Raw genomic sequence first — 6,067 nt, 5'->3', positions numbered from 1 at the left:
TCTTTGTTAAATATCAGTTTAAATAATCAATAATAGCCATTATAAAATTGCAAGTAAAAGGTGTAGGAAGCTATCCAATAAGAAATAAAGCAAACAATTCAGTCAAAAGTACAAAGTCAGCGCTCTAGTAGGCTATGACGGTAAAGTTCATGAGCGCTGAGTGCCCAGTGATCGACTGTGAAAGATTCTGGAATCTACCGCTGCTTTAATATAATTATGTGTATATACACTCACCTAAAGGATTATTAGGAACACCTGTTCAATTTCTCATTAATGCAATTATCTAATCAAGCAATCACATGGCAGTTGCTTTAATGCATTTTGGGGTGTGGTCCTGGTCAAGACAATCTCCTGAACTCCAAACTGAATGTCAGAATGGGAAAGAAAGGTGATTTAAGAAATTTTGAGCGTGGCATAGTTGTTGGTGCCAGACGGGCCGGTCTGAGAATTTCACAATCTGCTCAGTTACTGGGATTTTCACGCACAACCATTTCTAGGGTTTACAAAGAATAGTGTGAAAAGGGAAATACATCCAGTATGCAGCAGTCCTGTGGGTGAAAATGCCTTGTTGATGCTAGAGGTCAGAGGAGAATGGGCCGACTGATTCAAGCTGATAGAAGAGCAACTTTGACTGATATAACCATTATAAAATGGTTTATATATGTTGTTCTGGACAAGCTGGCGCCTGCTCCAGAATCTGGAAGATCATTACGTGCCTAATTCCGGGGTGAAAGCGTCAACAAGTGATATCTGTACACGTGAATCTGATTTAACTCACAATGTTTGGAAATTTACCAAGACTGTCCATTTTCTCTGAGCCAGTCAGAATCATTCAACTTGCAGTAATTACATGGCTAAACCTTAACCTCTCAAGGCAGGCGTTGCTGATTTGCAACAGTTAAAAACTAACTACCTTATTACTCCAGATACATATTTTATGAGGTTTTTTTACTCAGAAGTACCACTGCAGGACTTGGCTGTCCATTAGCAACAAACAGTTTCCCACTTGCTCACCAGATGGCAGTGTAGTCTCACTTCCAACATGTCTGTTTCCATGGGTTCCCTGAAACTGATTTTCTTGGCATCAATTTTGTGTAAGTATCACTATCAACCTCCATTAATTTGAAACTAAAACTGCATAAGAAGAATCATAAGTGTATATAGACACAGTAAATGCCAATTAGTAGATTTTATCTCTTCTGGATTTTTCCCCTGGTGCAGCTCTATTTCAACGTAGCAGATTTGCAACGTGTGGCCAGATAGGTACCACTGGATATCACATGCTTTATCTACTAGTTTGCCTATATTTTGAGCAACAGAATTTCATGGCACTTTTATTAGTACAGACCATTGTGTCAAAGCATTTTTGGCAAACTACCTTACAGAATACTCTCTATGCAGGATTTGCAGTGTGTTATGGCAGCAGACGAAAGTTTTACTCAGCCAGGGAAGTCATTGAGTACATTTGCCTTCCTGACGGTGCTTTATCTGACACAGAATCCATGCCAGATGATAAAATTGCTGATCCAGATTTTGAGGAATCTCCTGAAGCATACGAGTCTGACCCCAGCTTTGATGATGATAAGCCACTGGCAGCAATACCAAAAGCTAATCTCAACCACCTTGATGTTGAAATTCATAACATACATGCAGACAGTGACACTGAGGTCCCAGATGACAATGAACCTCTGCCAGGCTCAGCTCCAGTCAACAAAGAGTTTTCTTGGAGGCAGAGGAAACCCCCAACAGCTGACATAGACTCTTCATTCCGAGGACCTGCATCCTCACCCCCCCCCCCCCCCCAGACGAAATACCAAGTCCAAAGTGGTATTTTGATCAGTTCATGGACAAATCTGTGTTTGAACATATTTCTAACCAATCTAACTTGTATGCAGTTATGAAGAATGGCCCAGAACTGAAAACAACCCCTTCTGAAATAGAGCAATTTATTGGTTTACACATCTTGATGACCGTAGTACGTATGCCATCGTACCGCATGTACTGGCAGATGGCAACCCGCTACGACCCAATTGCGACAGTCATGGGACATAAGCAATTTGATAATCTGTGTACATACATCCACATGAACGACAATACCAATGTGAAGCAAAAGGGTGAGCCTGGATACGATCCATTATTCAAGGTGCGTCCAGTTCTTGAGAAAGTCTGTGACAACTGTTTGAAGGTTGAACCAGAAGAAAACCACTCCATTGATGAGCAGATGATCCCCTTCAAAGGAAAGATTGGAATGAAACAGTATATCAAGAATAAGCCGTATAAATGGGGAATCAAGGTCTTTACTCGTGCAGGTGTCACTGGACTAGTCTATGACTTTGAAGTATACACTGGAAAAGGGACCATGACCAATGAGCGTAGACTTGGTGTTGCCGGTGAAGTTGTGCTTCGTCTTGTATCAGAAGTTCCAAAAGGACTAAACTACAAGTGCTTCTTCGACAACTGGTTCACTTCCCCTGAACTCATTGTGGAACTGAAGAAAATGGGAATTCTAACAGATGCTACCATCAATCGTAACCGTCTCTGTGGATGTACCCTCAAGAGTGACAAGGAACTCTCAAAGTCCGGGCGTGGTGCGTATGAAGTGAAATACGAAAAGACAAGTGGGATGTCCATCGTGAAGTGGTATGATAACAAGGCAGTGTTGCTGGCATCATCCTTCATTGGCCCTGAACCTGTTGAGAGATGCAGAAGGTGGTCGAAAGAGAAGAAGGAGTATGTGGAAGTGGACAGACCCCACATTGTCAAGGTGTACAACCACAACATGGGAGAAGTAGACTTAGCAGACATGTTTGCAGCTCTCTATCGCATTGACATCCGCCCACGTCGTTGGTATCTGCGCATCTTGTACTACATGATTGACCTCATAAGCGGTTCATATCATATTCAGTCGTCAGTATCTAATTACCACACTGGGCCAATGTTGCAAATCTGCAACATCCCAGAACGCCTTGCATGTGAAGGTCTCTCTAAAAAAAAAGTCAGGATTCTATTGTACTACCCCATATGATAATTTTCCCCAAATATCAGATTTTTCCTGTAACTAAAACTTAATTTGAGCCTGAGAGGGTTAAAAACAGTATAACTGTTCAGAAATTGTATGTACGATAGGCGGAGGCGGGTAGGCTGGTAGAGGGAGCGCGGCCTACGAACGCCTTGTCAGACTAAGCTGGCTTCTGCTGACGAAACTGCAAACTATTCTTCAGTAAATTTCTCTTTAATTAGTTTCACTCCTGACTCTTGGTCTTCATTTTTCACTACTGGTCCTGGGTCCCAAGCTGTTACCCCAACAACTGGATCTCACAAAAAATTCAGATTAAATGTTCAAACAGTTGCTATCTTTATCAATAAACCACAGATTTGAGCTTTAAACAACTACTTTCTTGCCTGAAAAACTCTCTTTAAACTATATTTTGGTTAGTGTGAGATGCGTTCTGGGATACCTGGCTGTGTTAAATTCACACGTCACCTCTCAATGTATCCCCGATAAAAGGGGCGGAGCAGGAACAAATTTAAACGGAATTTGGCTAGATGTGAACTTTGAATTGGAACCGTACTTGGGCAGTGACTGATGATACAAGTACACAAATACAGACAAGAATGCATATTGGGAAAGCTTAAAAACACATAAAAAGCAAGAAGCCACTTCTGTTTGCATCCTTCATCTCTTTAAAGTTTGCCTTGGTGCTTTTTCTTCTCCTTTGGCATGTAAATATGAAAGTAAGTGGCAATATCTGAAAATATTCAACATTTTCAAAAGGGGGAGCATTTGCCCCCAGACCCCCTAGAGCAGGGGTGTCCGAACCTGGTCCTGGAGCTGGTCCACCCAACAGATTTTAGCTCCAACCTGAATCAAACTACTTGAGGGTAGGAACTGAAATATGCAGGACGGTAGCCCCCCAGGAGCAGGGTTGGACACCCCTGCCCTAGAGGGCCTGATAACCACTTAGAGATTTGGTGATCGGGAAAGATTGGGAGATGGTGGCAAGGAGATGCCCTCACGTTGATGTGATACAGACACCGCTTGCCTGTCATCGGGCTAATCCTGATTTAAATTGGCCACCGCATGAGGAACAACCTCCGCACATTTCTTATAACTCAGCCCTGCCAGTGTACAGACTAAGGGCGTTTTCACACCTGAAAGTCCACACGAAGGTCCGAATCGAAGTTCATGTTTTGATAAATTTTATAAATTCGGTTAGTTTTGGTTTGGTTTCACATTGCAGTTATGCGAGCGGACTAAAGAACTTTACATGACGCACTTGCGTCCACTCGTCATCATCTGTGTGGGCGGCATCTGGACATTGATTTGTAAACGGACGTGTGTCTGACGTCAGCGTCTTTGACAAGAATGAATGAACGGACGCATATCGTTGCCACTATTGAACAGTGCACATTGCTTGACTATTTTTTATTCGTTACGTTTAAAAGTGGACATTTTAAGCTTTATATACACATATTTCTCATGTTTGTGAGGCAAGTAGCCTGCTGAGTTTCGGTTTATTTGAGACCCGCTCCAGTTCATGAGTAAAACATGTGATCGCTCCTGCGATTATTGTCTGCTATAGACTATTTGCTTCTTATTTATTAAATCCAGGCAATTATCTGATTAAACGTTGATTAAAATTAAGATACAATTTATACAAAACGAAATTCCCATTAAAGAAATGCTTTCTAAGCAAAATCATACAAAATTTAGTTCAAAATTATTTCTGACTTTCTGTCTTCTGACATATTGCGCATATTTTCACTTTTCATAATCAATGTAGCCTAGATTGAATTTAAAAATAACATTATAATATTTAAACATAAACAGGAACTTCCTGTAAATGGTCTGAAAGTCCGAACCATACAGAAAATGCTTTCACACTAGAAATGAACCGAACCTTTGTTCAGTTTGATCCGGACCGAGACTACCTCTTTTCGTCTGACCAAATTTCGTCTGTTTGGTCCGGACCGTGGTACGGGGGAGGTTTCACACCTGCAATTTTGATTCGGACCAAACTGAAAAGTCCGAAAATCCGGACCAAACAAGGTAGGTGTGAAAACTCCCTAACTCTTAATAGAGCTCCGGCGGTTGACCTCACGCAGCCTTAACTCCGCCATTTTGGCAGGCAATCGGGGAGCACCAGAGCGGCTGTAGCATTGATATCTATAAAATAATTTAAAACCAGACTTTTTAAATCTTACAATTTAAACATGATGGACAGCTGATGTGTGCCAGAATGCTTGAACAGGGGGGGGGAGCAAAGGGGAAATCCCTTTATCGTAGTAATTTGTTTAAATGCCGTGAATTTCAGTTTATTCTTATTGTGAACAACTACCTCACGTAACTAATGATAAACTTCAACCAAGTTTAATGGTGCAACGCAAAAATATTTAGTAGTGCATAAGTTGTAACTTAGTGCCCATTTACATCAAAACTAGGCTAGTTGTAACTAGCGCACGGCTGGAGCAACAGGTGTCCTGACTGGAAAGCTATCCGTTCCTTTGTCAATACATGTGAAAAGCACCCCAGGGGCATTATAGGGATCTTTTATGTTTAATCTATTAAGATTAAACTCTGTTTTGCTCTGTACAAGTCTATGTATTTTGAATTAAAGTGAGCAGGGAAATCTGTTGCCTTGAAACTCTTGCCTAGACCTCCGGAGCTCTATTGAATTCACAGACACACAATTTATGGACTGGGTGATGCACTACTTTACATCACGACATCCATACGCTCAGCCAATCAGATTGGCATGTGTGGACACGTGATTCAGACACCGGCTCACGTGGAAGCTTTTCCACGATGCAGCATCAAGTTATATTAATGATAACATTAAAATTATATGTAAAGTGGTTTATCTTACAATACACTCTAAACAAAGGCTATCGGAGAAAAATATTTACATATTGCAAAATTATGAGATTAATTCAGATTACTGGTGTTGATTGAAAAATAATGTTCAGTTTACATCCACACTCATCTTCTATAAGGAAAATAAATCAGAGGACACAAACACAATTAGTTTAGCACTATTGTTTACGTTACAAAATGTTACCTATTGAT

Source organism: Gobio gobio, assembly GCF_949357685.1.
Source record: "Gobio gobio genome assembly, chromosome: 5".
In the NCBI taxonomy this organism is placed as follows: domain Eukaryota; kingdom Metazoa; phylum Chordata; class Actinopteri; order Cypriniformes; family Gobionidae; genus Gobio; species Gobio gobio.
This window is presented reverse-complemented; position numbering follows the sequence as displayed.